General features: G+C 44.4%; 1 non-coding gene across 1 annotated transcript; it reads left to right on the top strand.

Moving 5' to 3' along the window:
• Window positions 1-10823: 10823 nt before the first annotated feature.
• Window positions 10824-10910, top strand: LOC127488135 (small nucleolar RNA U83B). The gene has a single exon (XR_007915582.1). It is a non-coding gene; the product is annotated as a small nucleolar RNA U83B (small nucleolar RNA).
• Window positions 10911-17035: the final 6125 nt, after the last annotated feature.

Raw genomic sequence — 17035 nt, forward strand, 5'->3', positions numbered from 1 at the left:
AAAAAATAGAGGATGGAGTGCAACACATTGAGTCCTTGCATCACTGTGTCTACAGATTTAGCCCGGATGTGTGAATGTTGCAAAGAGGCCAGCTCAGCAGTCACACAGGAAATCTGCTGGACCCCAGTAGGTCTCAGTTCACAGATTCTCCCACCACAGTGACACCTCTTTCCAGAGCTGCTTACAGAAGCTAAAACTGCAGGTTAGCATCTCCCCAGGTGACTCCCATCTGCTTCCCAACCACACACACATGAGTACACACACACACATGTACACATACACAAATGGAGAGAAAATGGGAATTGTGCAAGATCATACAGCCAACCACATCTCTAAAGGATTTTCTCTTAGAAGAACCCTTAAAAATAAACCTCTCACCTTTCCCAAGTCGTCTCTATCAACTTATGGGTCACAGTTAATCCAGAAGTGGGAGGCAACTAGCCTCCCTATTTAAAAGGAACCAGAGAAGCAACTTAACAAAACCTTCTCCACGTGTCAGAAACTCACCCCCAGGCCAACTTGGATCAGATTCATAAAATATAGATAACAAAGAAAGACAGACGATAGAAATTGTGTAGTTTGCTCCCTTCTCATAGCCTATAAGAATGAGGCTGTAGGCCGGCGCCGCGGATCACTAGGCTAATCCTCCACCTTGCGGCGCCGGCACACCAGGTTCTAGTCCCGGTGGGGGCGCCGGATTCTGTCCTGGTTGCCCCTCTTCCACGCCAGCTCTCTGCTGTGGCCAGGGAGTACAGTGGAGGATGGCCCAAGTGCTTGGGCCCTGCACCCCATGGGAGACCAGGAGAAGCACCTGGCTCCTGCCATCAGATCAGCACGGTGTGCCGACCGCAGCGCGCCAGCCTTGGCGGCCATTGGAGGGTGAACCAACGGCAAAGGAAGACCTTTCTCTCTCTCTCTCTCTCTCTCTCTCTCTCTCTCTCTCTCTCTCTCCCCCTCTCTCTCTCTCATTATCCACTCTGCCTGTCAAAAAATAAAAAAGAATGAGGTTGTATGTGGTGATGAGGGGGAATAAACAAGATAAATACTCGTCAATAGGAGTATAGATTCATGTCTACTTAAAAAAAAATTAAAGAAGTTTGGGGCTGGTGCTGTTATGTAGTAGATTAAGCCTCCACCTACAGTATTTGCATCCTATATGGGTGCTGGTTTGAGTCCCGGCTGCTCCACTTCGAATCCAGCTCCCTGCTTCTGGCCTGGGAAAGCAGAGGAGGATGGCCCAAATGCTTGGATTCCTGCACCCACCTGGGAGACCCAGAAGAAGCTCCTGGCTCCTGGCTTCAGATTGACCCAGTTCCAGTCATTGCAGACATTTGGGGAATGAACTAGCGGATGGAAGATCTCTCAGTCTGTGTCTCTCCCTCTCTATCTGTAACTCTGCCTTTTGAATGAAATGAATAAATATTTTTTAAAAAGATACACATGTAATGTTTTACTATAAATCAATCTCAAAACACAGCATGGAAGGGGAGAAAGGGACTTTGCAAAGGATGTAGACAGTATAACAGATACCATGTAGATTACAGTTTAAATCATGGAAAACCACACTACACCCTGGCAGCCAATTCTCAGATGTGCTTGCACGTTAGAGGATGAGAGAGGAAAGAGAACCACGCACAGGCAGTGGTCCCCCTCTGCAACTTGGGAGGACAAGAGTCTCAATTCTCTTTTCAGTCTTTTATTCGTTAAGCTTGATGGTAGATACACACATGTTAATTCTGTTTTAAAATTCTCAAAATCACTTTTTAAAAAGAAAGGAGGGGGCCAGCGCCGCAACTCAATAGGCTAATCCTCCACCTGCAGTGCCGGTACCCCGGGTTCTAGTCCCAGTTGAGGCGCTGGATTCTGTCCCGGTTGCTTCTCTTCCAGTCCAGCTCTCTGCTGTGGCCCAGGAAGGCAATGGAGGAGCAACTGGGACAGAATCCGGTGCCCCAACCGGGACTAGAAAACCGGTGTGCCGGCGCCACAAGGCGGAGGATTAGCCTAGTGAGCCGCGGCGCCGGACAAAGATTTTATTTATTTATTTATTTATTTATTTATTTATTTGCCAGGCAGAGTTAGACAGTGAGAGAGAGACAGAGAGAGAGTTATGGACAGTGAGAGAGAGACAGAGAGAAAGGTCTTCCTTCCGTTGGTTCACTCCCCTAATGGCTGCTACAGCCAGCGCTGTGCCGATCTGAAGCCAGGAGCTGGGTACTTCCTCCCGGTCTCCCATGTGGGTGCAGGGACCCAAGCATGTGGACCACCCTCCACTGCCCTCCCGGGCCACGGCAGAGAGCTGGACTGGAAGAGGAGCAACCAGGACTAGTACCCGGCACCCCAACCGGGACTAGAACCTTCAGTGCCAGCACCGCAGCCGGAGGATTAGCCAAGTGAGCCACGGCACCGGCCACAAGATTTCATCTATCTCCATAGTGTGTGTTTCTCAGTATAAGAAGCTTCTGAAAACCACACTTTGGAAAACAAGCCAAAAAAAAAACTGTATAATTGCAATTATAAACATCTGCTTTTAAATGTTTAAAAAGCTTTCATCAATATCTGTTATCCTAAGTCTCTTACATTTTAGGAAAATCTGAATAGTTTCTCTTCTTCCAAACCAAGAGAATAAAGTGTGAAATGAATAGAAGAGACTCAGACATAGGAACTACAAGTCCTCTTCACACTCGACATTGACCATATCTGTTTCTGTGGACACCCAGGGTGCTGTTCGAGATGGTAAATGTTCTCCAATCTCAGACTGAGAACTTGCCAAAGGTCCACAGTCTTACTGTGTGTGCGCCTGGTTTTCAAATTCAGCCAGAATGTCTATGCACAAGTAGTACTTCATGTGAGTGTGTGCATCCCTGGCAAACTGTGGGAAGAAGAGCCCACGTTCCTTTCACTCTTAGCTTATCTGGAGAGTTAAGCCTGCAGTCCGTGGAACGTGGCCTAAGCATCTGGCTGTCATTCCAGACAGGGCTGTGCAGGGGAGGGTGGGTCCCACTAATAGGCTTCCAGGGACAGTTGCTCGGGCCCTGGCTGTGGTTACCGTTCTGCAGCATGCGATCAGGGTGCTGTACGCATGTCTGTGATGGGACACAAACTGGGAAGTGTCCCTCAGGCACAAGTTCTGATGTAATCTAGGAGGGCTTTTGTGGAGAGGACCCATGCTTCCCCAATTCTCCTGCCAGGCAACATCAGAGTGACCACCTTAGAAATATAAAACAGGTTTCACCTCGGGGAGGACAGCACCTGCTCTGGGGAGGACTCTGTGTGATAAAGACTGAGGGGTGTGGAGAGATAAGTACCACGTTCCTCTCTCTAGACTCAAGCAGGACAGTCCTCACAAGATTTTCTCCCTTGGGTCACATTGAAAAACCACCCTACTGTCTTCTTGGTACAACACACAGCAAGGACTGACTATAAAATGCTACCTGCTGTTGGGCACTCTTAATTTTTTTTTCCAGAAACCTTTTATTTAAGGTATACAACTTCATGCATTTATAAATACAAATTTAGGGACATAGTGATTCTTCCCACCAGCACTCCCAACTTTCTTCCTCCTCCCTCTCCTATCCCCATTCTTATTTTTTACTAAGATCAATTTTCAATTAACTTTATATGCATATAAGATTAACCCTACACTAAGTACAGAGTTCAACAAATACTACCAAAAAAATCACTGTTCCTCAACTGTCGAGACAAAGGCTGTTTAAAGTCATCGGATCTCAAAGTGCCAATTTCACTTCTATACATTACCTTTTAGGTGCTTTATTAGTTACCACAGATCAGGGAGAACATATGGTATTCATCTTTTGGACACTGGATTATTTCACTAAATATAAGGTTTTCCAGTTGCATCTATTTTGTTGCAAATAACAGGATTTCATTTTTTTTAGCCGCTGTGTAGTATTCCATAGTGTACATATTCCATAATTTCTTTATCCAGTCTTGAGTTGACAGGCGTCTGGGTTGATTCCGTATCTTAGCTATTGTGAATCGAGCTGCAGTAAGCATGGGGGGTACAGATCACTCTTGCCTATGCTGATTTCATTTCCGTTGGGTAAATTCCCAGGAGTGGGATGGCTGGGTCATACCGTAGATCTGTATGTATTCAGATTTCTGAGGTTTCTCCATACTGCCTGCCACAGTGGCTGTACCAGTTTGCATTCTGTTGGGGACTTTTTTAAAAAACTCAGGTTGGGGGCAGGTGTGTGGCACAGTGGCTTAAGTTGCCACTTGAGATGCTTGCATCCCATTTTGGAATGCCTGATTCAACTCCCAGCTACTCTCCTGATCCAGTTTCTTGTTAATGCTCATCCTAAAAGGGAACAGAGATACTTCAAGTACTTGGATCTCTGCCATCCATATGGGCAACTCCCATGCTGTTCTAAGGTCGTAGCTTTGACTTGGCCCAGTCCTGGATGTTGTGGGCATTTGGGGAGTGAGCCAGTGAATGGAAGATCTCTGCCTGTCGGTATGTCTCCTTGCCTTTAAAATAAAATGAAAATGGGGGCCCGGCGCTGTGGCGCAGTGGGTTAACGCCCTGGTCTGAAGCGCCAGCATCCCATAAGGGCGCCAGTTTGAGGCCCAGCTGCTCCGCTTTCCATCCAGCTCCCTGCTATGGCCTGGGAAAAGAGTATAAGATGGCCCAAGCCTGTGGGGCCCTGCACCCACGTGGGAGACCCCGAAGAAGCTCCTGGCTTCAGATCGGCACAGCTCTGGCCATTGTGGCCAATTGGGGAGTGAACCATCAGATGGAAGACCTCTCGCTCTCTCTCTCTCTGCCTCTCCTCTCTCTGTGTAACTCTGACTTTCCAATAAATAAATAAATCTTTAAAAAATAATAAAATAAAATGAAAATTAATACATTTTAAGAAATTTTTTATTTTTATTTTTTAAAGATTTATTTATTTTATTTGAAAGGCAGAATTATAGAAAGAAAGAGGAGAGAGAAAGAGAGATCTTCCATCTGCTGATTCACTCTTCCAATTGGCTGTAATAGCCACAGCTGGGCCAGGCCAAAGCCGTGAGCCAGGAGCCTCTTCCAGGTCTCCACCATGGGTGTGGGGACCCAAGGGCTTGCTTGGGCCATCTTCTACTGCCTTCCCCGGCACATAAGCAGGGAGCTGGATCAGAAGTGGAGCAACCAGGACCTGAACCTGGGTCCATATGGGATACTGGCATTGCAGGCAGTGGCCTCACACACTATACCACAACACTGGCCCCATGAAATTTTTAAAAATAAGTTCTTTCTCAGCTATACCATTATTGGTATATAAAAATGCTACTGATTTGCGTGTGTTGATTTTGTATCCTGAAATTTTGCTGACTTCTCATTCATAATAGCCACAAAAATATTAAATATCTCAGGATAAACTTAACTAAGTAAGTGAAAGATGTCTACAATGAAAAGTTCAGGGGCTGGAGCTGTGGCACATAAGGTTAAGCTTCTGCCTGCAGTGCCAGCATCCCATATAGGTGCCAGTTTGAGTCCTGGCTGCTCTGCTTCTGATCCAGCTCCCTGCTAATGCACCTGGAAAGGCAGTGGAGTATCATTCAGTTCCTTGGGCCCCTGCCATACACATGGGAGACTTGGAAGAAGCTCCTGGCTCCTGGCTCCTGGCTCCTGGCTTCAGCCTGGCCCAGCCCCTACTGATGCAGTCATTTGGGGAGTGAAAAAGTAGATGGAAGATCTCTCTCTCTCTTTATCTCCCTCTCTCTCTCTCTCTCTCTCTCTCTCTCTCTGTAACTCTGCCTTTCAAATATAATAAACATATCTTAAAAATAAGAAAGAACTTTCTTCTAAAAAATTACAAACATAATAAGGAAATAGGAGACGACACAAAAAATGGAAGTCTCCCATGTTCATGAATTGGAAGAATTAATGTTATAAGAATAACCATACTACCCAAAGAAATTTACAGACTAAATGCAATTCCCCCTCAAAATACCAAGGACATTCTTTACAGAACTAGAAAAAAAATCCTAAAATTAATAAGGAAACACGAGAGATCCCCAATATCGAAAGCAATCTTGAAACAATAAAATCAAAGCTGGAAGCATCACGATACTAGATTTCAAGACACACAACTGGCTGAAAAGCTCACAAGAGCATTTCAGGCATGGGAAGTCAACACACTGTGGTGGACGCCAGCAACTGTAGCTTACTTGGTTAATCCTCCACCTGCAGCACCAGCATCCCATATGGGTACCGGTTCTAGTCCCGGCTGCTCCTCTTCCAGTCCAGCTCTCTGCCGTGGCCCAGGAAAGCAGTGGAGGATGGCCCAAGTGCTTGGGCCCCTGCACCACATTGGGAGACCGGGAGAAGGCACCTGGCTCCTGGCTTCGGATCGGTGTAGATCTGGCCATAGTGGCCATTTGGGGAGTGAACCAACAGAGGGAAGACCTTTCTCTCTGTCTCTCTCTCTCTCACTGTCTGTAACTCTACCTGTCAAATAAAAAAAATTTTTTTTAAAGACACTGTGGTAAAAAATGTCCTACATGAAGGACCTCTGTGGGTGAGACCCAGTAGAAAGAAGAAGTGGTCATCAAAGAAGGAGGTACTTTTCTCTGAAGGGAGGAGAGAACTTCCACTTTGCTTGTGGCCTTATCTAAATACTGACAGAGTTTGTGGATTCCAAAAGCTTCCATAGCCTAGGCAGCCCATGTCAAGAGCCTCAGATGATCACTGATGTCATACATAAGAGTGCTAATTGTTAACAACAGGAGTCACCGTGAACTAACTTCCCACACAGGATCACTGTCCTCAAAGAGTTGTATTATGAGACTTAACAGTAAAACTTGTTCTCAAAGGCTTATTTCATTTTGGTGTATTAAGTGGAGGATATTCTTATGTCTCATAAGTTTTAGTTATGCCTAAGTGTTCAACTCCACTGCTTATTTTCTTAGGTGCTTCCTTAATTAATGATAAAACTTGTTCTGAGGCCAGTGCCCTGGCGCACTAGGTTAATCTTCCACCTGCAGCGCCGGCATCCCATATGGGCACCGGGTTCTAGTCCCGGCTGCTCCTCTTCCAGTCCAGCTCTCTGCTGTGGCCTGGGAAAGCAGTGGAGGATGGCCCAAGTGCCTGGGCCCCTGCACCACACTGGGGGACCGGGAGAAGGCACCTGGCTCCTGGCTTCGGATCAGCGTAGCTCCAACCATTGCGGCCATTTGGGGAGTGAACCATCTCACTGCCTGTAACTCTACCTGTCAAATAAATAAATAAAAAAATCTTAAAAAAATTTTTAAAAAACTTGTTCTCAAGGACTTACTTTCTTTTAATGTGTTAAGTGGAGGAGATTCTTATGTCTTATAAGTTACAGTTATGTCTGAGTGCTCACAAAAGATGTATCATTCTTGGGTGCTTCTTTAAAGTTAAGTTTCTCAAAAAAAAATAAAGTGAAATTAACTTTGAGATGCAATGACTGTGAATAGCTCTTGTCTTGACTGTTGAGGACCAGTTTTTTTTGTGTGTGCAAATTGCTGAAATCTTTAGTAAATATAGAGTTGGTATTCTTTGTATAAAGTTAATTGAAAATGGATCTTAGTGGGGAATGGGACTGGGAGTGGGAGAGGGAAGAGGAGGAGGGGTGAGAATGTGGGTAGGAGGGTGGGTATGGTGGGAAGAACTACTTTATTCCTAAAGTTATACTTTTGAAATGCATGAAATTTGCATTCCTTAAATAAAAGGTCTCTTTGGGAAAGAAAGAGACATGTTACAGGGCTATTATAATCAAAACAGTATGATACTGGCATAATAATGTAGACCAGTGAACAGAATAGAAACCCCAGAAATAAATCCACACCTCTACAACCAACTTATCTTTGGCAAATGTGTTAAAATCATTTCCTATAGAAAGGACAGTCTTTTTAATGAATGGTATTGGGAAAATTGGATTTCCACATGCAGAAGTTTGAAACAAAACCCATACCTTACCTGCACCCTATACAAAAATCAACTCAAAATAGATCAAGGATTTAAATTTAAGACCTTACACTATCAAACTGCCAGGAGAAAGTGTAAGAAAAACCCTCCAAGACATTGGCATAGGCGATGATTTTTTTTTGGATAAGACCCCAAAAGCACACGCAACAAAAGCAAAAATAGAGAAATTGGATTCTTTTTTTTTTTTTTTTTTAATTTTTGGACAGGCAGAATTAGACAGTGAGAGAGAGAAAGACAGAGAGAAAGGTCTTCCTTCCATTGGCTCACCCCCCAAATGGCTGCTATGAGAGAGAGAGAGACAGAAAGAAAGGTCTTCCTTCCGTTGGTTTACCCCCCAAATGGCTGCTATGGCCGGCGTGCTGAGCCGATCTGAAGCCAGGAGCCAGGTGCTTCTCCTGATCTCCCATGCAGGTGCAGGGCCAAAGGACCTGGGCCATCCTCCACTGCACTCCCTGGCCACAGCAGAGAGCTGGGCTGGAAGAGGAGCAACCGGGACAGAATCCGGCGCCCCAACAGGGTCTAGAACCTGGTGTGTCAGCACCACAGGCAAAGGATTAGCCTAGTAAGCCAGGGAGCTGGCCTGAGAAATGGGATTCTATCAAAGAGGAAGCTTCTTTACAACAAAAGAAGCAATTAACAAAGTAAAGAGACTGCCAACAGAATGTGAGAAAATATTTGCGAACTGTGCATCTGGGGGGCCTGCGTTGTGGCACCTGCAGCACTGGCATCCCTCATGAGCACAGGTTTTAGTCCCAGGTGCACCACTTCTGAAACAGCTCCCTGCTAATGTGCCTGGGAAGGCAGCTTAAGATGGCCCAAGTATTTAGGTCCCTGCCACCCACGTAGGAGACCCGGATGAAGCTCCTGGCTTCAGCCTGGTCCAGCCGAGGCCATTGCAGCCATTTGGGAAATGAACAAGCAGATGGAGGATACCTCTGTCTCTCTCTCTCTCTAACTCTGCATTTTAAATAAATAAATAAATGAATAATTTTTTAAAAACTGTACATGAAATGATTACTATGTAGAATATTGAAGGAATTCAAGAAACGCAAAAGCAATAAAACAATCTAATTAAGGAAAGGGGAGAGGATATGAATGAACATTTTTCAAAACAAAAAATACAAATGACCCAAAATCACATGAAAAAAAATGCTCAGGATCTCTAGAACCTTCAGGGAAATGCAAATGAAAACCACATGAAGTATCATACCCAACAGTTAGAATGGCTGTTATCCAAAAGTTAAAAAATTGCTAGAGAGGTTGTGCAGAAAAAGGAACCCTTTTATACTGCTGGTGGAAATGCAAATTAGTACAACCATTATGGAAAACAGTATGGAGATTCCTCAAGAAATTGAAAATAGATCTATGGTATGACCCAGCTACCCCATGTCTGGGAAGATATCCAAAGGAAATGAAGTCAGTATGGGAAAGAGATGTCTGCACTCCCATGTTTATTGAAGTCCAATATGGAATATTGATATGGGATCAACCTAGATGTCCATCAACTGATGATTGGGTAAAGAAAATGTGGGGGCTGGCACTGTGGCATAGTGGGTAAAGCCGCGGCCTGCAGTGTCGGCATCCCATATGGCTGTTGGTTCAAGTCCCAGCTGCTCCACTTCCGATCCAGCTCTCTGCTATGACCTGGGAAAGCAGTAGAAGATGGCCCAAGTCCTTAGGCATCTGCACCCACATGGAAGACCAGGAAGAAGCTCCTGGCTCCTAGCTCCTGATTGGCACAGCTCTGGCCATTGCAACCAGGTGTGGAGTGAACCAGCAGATGGAAGACCATTCTCTCTCTCTCTGCCTCTCCTTCTCTCTCTGTGTAACTCTGACTTTCAAATAAAATAAAGAAATCTTAAAAAAAAAAATAAAGAAAATGTGGTGTATATACACAATGGAATATTACTCAGCCATAGAAAAGAATGAAATTCTGACATTTGCAACAAAATGGATGGAATTTGAGATCATTATGCTAAATGAAATAAGATACAGGCAGACAAATTCTACATGATTTATCTTATATGTGAAAGTTAATATCTAGACAGAGGGTATAAAAACAAGTGGATCTTCCAATCCAGCTCTCTGCTCTGGCCTGGGAAAGTAGTGGAAGATAGTCCAAGTCCTTAGGCCCCTGTACCCATGTGGGAGACCCGCAAGAAGCTCCTGGCTCCTGGCTTCAGATGGACACAGCTCTAGGCGTTGTGGCCAGCTGGGGAGTGAACCAGCTAATGGAAGACCTCTCTCTCTCTCTGATTCTCCTTCTCTCTGTGTAGCTCTGACTTTCAAATAAATAAATCATTTTTTTAAAAAAGCAAGTGGATGTCATATTATTTGATATACAGATAATCATAAATATCATTTTCACCAAATTGTACCTTCTATATATTAATATACCCTTCTTTCCTCATTTTATTTTTTTAAAAGATTTATTTATTTATTTGAAAGAGTTACACAGAGAGAGGAGAGGCAGAGAGAAAGAGAGAGAGAGAGGTCTTCCATCCACTGGTTCACTCCCCAGTTGGCCACAACAGCCAGAGCTACGCCCATCTGAAGCCAGGAGCCAGGAGCTTCTTCTAGGTCTCCCACACAGGTGCAGAGGCCCAAGGACTTGGGCCATCTTCTACTGCTTTCCCAGGCCATAACAGAGAGCTGGATCAGAAGTAGAGTAGCCGGGTCTCGAACCAGCACCCATTTGGGATGCTGGAACTTCAGGCCAGGCGTTAACCCATTGCGCCACAGCGCTGGCCCCATTTCCTCACTTTATGCTTCTTGTTATGAATCCCACACTATGTGATATTAGTATACCTGCTTTCAAGAAAAATTGTATGCATATGTATAGAATATCTACACATGAAGTGATATGGATAAATGTTTAGTAAAATGCTAAAACTTTCTAAATCTCACAGTACCCAAATCACATTATGGAACCATTCCCTGTTGCTTTTCTTCTGAGAACAGTGGAGAAGAAAAAATTATTATTAAACCTATAAAACATTTTTTAAATTAAGTTAAAAATTCAATGGCTTTTAAAACTATATTAATAAAAAGAACCCGGGCTGAATTTCTCTTTTAGTGATCCTTTGGTCGGCTCATTAGCTCATTGGCCATCAGTATAAGTGAACCTGGAGCTTCACTCACAGGGCAAACCTCACACATAGGCGAGGATTCCAAGGGTACGGCCAGAGCTTGGAACTCCAATCTCATTGTGAGCTCTATGGCCGCCCTGCCAAATGCCAACCTGCCGGTGATGCAATCTGCTCAGGCCCCCCTCACCACCTGTCCATTGGCGGAGATGGTGAAAATGAGTTGAGGTCTCATAGAAATTAACATGCTTTGTGTGAACACCTAAGCACATATCCACTCTCTAACCTCCTTATTTATACTGATTTTATTTTTTACTTGAAATACACAGGGGGGTGAAATCTTACAGCACTATCAGCATCAAACAGTGTGTGGCCCATTGAATCTTTTTGTTTTTATTCTTTGACTTCCATGGTTTCAGTCACAGATGTTGAAATGCAAATTGTCATGGGTGATTTCACTTCATTTTAATTTTTCTACTCTCACTTATTTTGCCTCAGGTTTTTAAACCTTGAAACCAGAGTATTTTAGTTGTCCAGAAGCTTTTTTTAGAAGTTGAATTCACTCTTTCCAAAAAATTTAAAATGGATTTCATAGTTGACCAGAATATAGTGGAAGGATGATTTGTTCTTTAATTAATAGATTTATGAAAAAAGAAATTAACCGTATTGTGTGCATTTAGCAAAGGCTTGGGCACACCCACTGTATTCCAGGACCTCTGCTGAGCACCAGAGATATAATTAGGTGTAAAAGAAACTGCATTTGAAGAATTCATGGTCTAATAGATAAATTTAATATTGTTTTTTCTGAATGGGAAATATATGTGTTTCATACAGAAAAGAATTAACATGAAAACAAAAAAATCACTCACAATGTAATTTAGACCCAATAACAATAATTTTAAAACCTTTGTTTATATCTTACTCTCCATATCCTTGATAAATCTAGTCATTTCTCTTTTGTTGTTGATTAGTTTCCATTCTGCTAATCAGAGTTTCTATGGTTTTCATCATAGGGGTACATACTAAAGTACTTCTACTATGTACATATTAATAATTATTTGCTTGGTCAAGGGCCTTTCTCCTTTCACTATTCTGTTTGTGTGGGTTTTTTTTTAATTTTACAAAAACTATGAATAAGAATTTATGAGAATTAGCCTATAAAGTGAGTGAGGTAAGCCAGACCCAGAAAAACAAATACCACATGTTCCCCCTTTTATGTGGAAGTAAAATTTTAAAAACAAACAAGAACAGGCCAGCACCAAGGCTCACTTGGCTAATCCTCTGCCTGCAGCACCGGCACCTGGGTTCTAGTCTCGGTTGGGGCACCGGTTCTGTCCCGGTTGCCCCTCTTCCAGTCCAGCTCTCTGCTGTGGCCTGGGAAGGCAATGGAGGATGGCACAAGTGCTTGGGCCCCTGCACCCACATGGGAGACCGAGAGGAAGCACCTGGCTCCTGGCTTCGGATTGGCACAGCACGCTGGCCGCAACGCGCCAGCCATAGTGGCCACTTTGGGGGTGAGCCAACGGAAGGAAGACCTGTCTCTGTCTCTCTCTCTCTAACTCTGCCTGTTAAAAAAAGAAGAAGAAGGAGGAGGAGGAGAAGGAGGAGGAGGAGGGGGAGGAGGAGAAGGAAGGAGGATAAAATGGAGAGAGAGGGAGGAAGGGAGGGAGGAAGGGAATATCATTTTATTTTTAAGATTTATTTATTTATTTGAGAGTCAGAGTTACAGACAGAAATCTTCCATCTGCTGCTTCACTACCCACAAAGCCTCATTGACTGGAGCTGGGCCAATCCGAAGCCAGGAGCCAGGAGCTTCTTTCGGGTCTCCCACGCAAGTGCAGGGGCCCAAGGACTTGGTCCACCTTTTACTGCTCTCCCAGGTCATAGTAGAGAGCTGGATCAGAAGAGGGGCAGCCAGGACTTGAACTGGCACCCATAAGGGATGCTGGCACTGCAGGTGGCAGCTTTACCTGCTATGCCATAGCACCGGCCCCTCATTATGTTCTCAGAATTGTATCTACAAAGCACATTGACTCTGTTAAAAATTAATGTAAAATTAAAATTAAAAATTGTTTTTAAAAAATTAAAAAGGAATTTACCAACAATGAAATGATCACAGTAACTCAGTGTCCTTAAGGAACACTTCCTTCTGTTGGGCTTAACACCCTACAAAATTCAGTACATTTATGAAAATGTACCCAATACAACTAGAGATTTCAAAATAATAAAGGCCAGCCCTGTGGCACCCCAAGTTAAGCTGCCACCTGCAATACCAGCATCCCATATGGGTGCCAGTTCATGACCTGTCTGCTCCACTTATGATCCAGCTCTCTGCTCATGTGCCTGGGAAAGCAGCAGAAAATGACCCCTGTGCTTGGGCCCCTACTACCCATATGGGAGACCCAGATAGAGTTCCCAGCTACTGGCTTCAGCCTGGCCCAACCTTGGCTGTTGCAGCCATTTGGGGAGTGAACCAGTGGATGGAAGATCTCTTTCTCTCTATGTCCTCTCTGTAACTCTGCATTTCAAATAAGCAAATAAATGACTTTCTTGACTAGTAAAAATCATAACTTTTCTCCAACCATGAAATAAATTGAACACTAGCACTATTTATCAGATAGTCTGTGGCCTCCAACACTGGGTGGGACAGACACAGCATTTCTTTCTCTGGAGAATAACAGCACAGGTGGGAAGTCTATGCAGGAGAAGTTGCCTCCTTTAAAGAGATTAGATTTCCTCTTTGCAAAGTCAGGCAGGCATGATTTTGTGCAGGAAATTTAAGTATACAAAATGTTTACACAGTGCTAGCATTTGAACATTTAACTTGCCAAACTCATCTCCATAGTTTCTTGTCCAGAAAATACATAGGTTGGGATCAATTATGAAATAAGCCCCAACCACCTTAATAGTTTATTTCTTCCTTTTCTCTAATCAGTCAATTGTGCAGTTACCAAGAAAACACCAGGCGCTGGTGCACAGTGCCACATCTTCTTTGGCAATGATGAGTGAACAGGTCTTATGACCACCTCCTTTTTGGGATATTGTTATCCCATCTTATTCTTCTCGGTCAATGCTGCTTCTTCCTCCTTTTGTACATTGGTGTCGCATTGCCACATGTAATCCAAAGTCAACATGCTTATCACTGGGCGACGTTCATTCTGCAGCCATGGAAAATGTCATCCTCCTGCCCATGGCAAGCAACAAATATCCTGGCAAGTTTCAGGAAACAGAGATATTATTGAACCACTAGACAGTGCTGCGGAATAAACTGAACCTTTACAAACCATCATATGTCTCCTGTCAACACCTGGATCTATCTCGCGTCTCCAGTGCCTTTGTCTCTTTGCTCCACCTACCCTAAAAATGGCAGGGATTTAGAATATTCACCAAGACTTCCAGTGACTTCAACCCCATGTTGCCTTTGTTCATTCGGTTCTAAAAGAAATCACAGTGTTAGTAACAAGGGTGTAGCTGATCCCAGAAGACTCCAACCCAGATTAAATTTCTCTTTTGAGAGGTTGGCTTGCATCCCACCACTTGCTAAGTGGCTATCCAGTGTCACTTAAACATGGATTCCTGTTTCAATAGGGTGGATGCGACACAAATCATTCATGCTCTTCACTTTTTTCTTTTTTCTCCAAAGAGTTACCTATTTATTGGAAAGGCAGAGTCATAGAGAGGCAGAGGCAGAGAGAGGTCCTCCATCCACTGGTTCACTCCCCAAATGGCTGCAACAACCGGAGCTACGCCAGTCAGAAGCCAGGAGCCAGGAACCCCTTCTGGGTTCCCCATGAGGGCACAGGGGCCCAAGAACTTGGACCATCCTCCACTTCCCTCCCAGGCCACAGCAGAGAGTTGGATCAGAAGCAGAGCAGCCGGGGCTGGAACCAGAGCCCACGTGGGATGCCGGCCCTGCAGGCGATGGCTTTACCCGCTACACCACAGCACCGGCCCTGGTCTTCACTTTCAAATGCCTGAGAACATCAACTCTGCCCATTTGTACACAACTATTTGACATAAAAATGATAACTAGCATGACTGAGTGCTTCAGGATTTCTAAGCAGGGAGTTTTGCATGCATGGCTCCATTTGCTCATGACTAGTGTGACAACCACACGGCAGGAAGAGGATGGTGGTAATGATGATGATGTCATCACTAATGCTATTATTACCTTCTCAATGAACCAAGAAGCATTTCTATATATTTTTTAAAGATTTTTATTTATTTATTTGACAGACAGAGTCAGAGAGAGAGAGAGAAAGAGAGAAAGGTCTTCCTTCCATTGGTTCACTCCCCAAGTGGCCGCAACAGCAGGAGCTGCGCCAGTCCGAAAGCCAGGAGCCAGGTGCCTTCTCCCAGTCTCCCATGTGGGTACAGGGGCCCAAGAACTTGGGCCATCCTCCACTGCTTTCCCAGGCCACAGCAGAGAGCTGGACTGGAAGAGGAGCTGGACTGGAAGAGGAGCAACCGGGACTAGAACCAGCACCCATATGGGATGCCGGCACCAAAGATGGAAGATTAACCTAGTGCACCACGGAGCCGGCCCCTCTATGTATTTTTACTTCACCTGTCTCCTGAAGTAAGAAATTAACCTGCTGTTCCTGGAAGTCTCCAACTTTCAGCATTTCTAGAGTACTAAAAGATATTTGGTGTAGGTTTGGATGAGACCAGTAGTTGTTAATTATGGTCCATAGTCACTGGTCTGGTGGCATTGATGTCACCTGGTGAACTTATTGTAACTGTAAATTCTCAGATCTGACCCTAGACCTACTGTTTCACTTGAGCAATGAGCACTAAGAATAAATCTTTGCTGGGATGTCTTAGTTTTTAACCCTGACTTAATCACTTCTCAACTCTCATTGGCATATGGCTGTCCATTGGTTTTACTCAGTAGAATTCTACATCATATGCTGAAGGGCTTCCACCTTCTAGGCATATGGGTTGTTGTTTTTTTTAAGATTGATTTATTTATTATTTGAAAGGCAGAGTTACAGAGAGTGAGAGAGAGGCAGAGAGAGAGAGAGAGAGATCTTCCATCTGCTGGTTCACCCCTCAAATGGCCACAGTGGCCAGAGCTGAGCCAATCCAAAGTCAGGAACCAGGAACTTCTTCCAAGTCTCTCATGTGGGTACAAGGGCCTGAGCACTTGGGCCATCCTCCACTCTTTCCCAAGCCCACTAGCAGGGAGTTGGATTAGAAGTGGAACAGCAGGGACTTGAACTGGCACCCATATGGGATGCCCCAGTGCTGCCCCAACCTAGGGGGCATATGTTAACAGACTTCTAGCACCCCTTTGTTAAACATCTGTCCCATTCCAAACTGTCATGGTTTCTGGAACTGTAAAATGGGTAGAGGCTGCAAAAACGTGCACTTCAAAACCTTTGCAGCCTGTACCTGTTCTCCAGTTCCAAAGTCACTTCCAAATCTGCTATTTGTACCAGCAGCATCCCACTTCCCGGTACGGTGGTCAGTACCTAGTCAGGGTTCTTCAGCAAACAGACTCAAGTGGATGCATACGAACGAACACACAGAGTGAGACTTGCTTCAGGGAATGGGCTCGTGTGATTATGGAGGCTGACTATGGAGGCTGGAGAATCTCAAAATTGCCATTCAAGCCCAGGGCCATCTCTGACTGAATTCCTGTTTGCTAGGGGGGACCGGCCTTCCCCTGATTGCATGAGGGACACCACATTGTGGAAGGCCATCAGCTTTCCTCCCAGTCCACCAATTTAAATATTCATCTCATCCAAAAACATCCTCACAGATAGATCCACAATAACGTTTAACATGTTGGTTACACCATCAACATCTAGCTCATTGTTTGGCCTGGAATCCAAGCTTAATCAGTTCTGATGGAATGAACAAATGTATCCAACTGCCTTTATCAACAAATTCTATGTGTCAGGCACTGTTTCAGTTGCTTTGTAAGTTTTTCATAATTTCATCCCCATAACAAGCCCACATGTGGGTCCTATTATCAATGCCATCCTACAAATTAGAA

This window comes from Oryctolagus cuniculus, chromosome 13 (genome assembly GCF_964237555.1).
Source record: "Oryctolagus cuniculus chromosome 13, mOryCun1.1, whole genome shotgun sequence".
Classification (NCBI taxonomy): Eukaryota; Metazoa; Chordata; class Mammalia; order Lagomorpha; family Leporidae; genus Oryctolagus; species Oryctolagus cuniculus.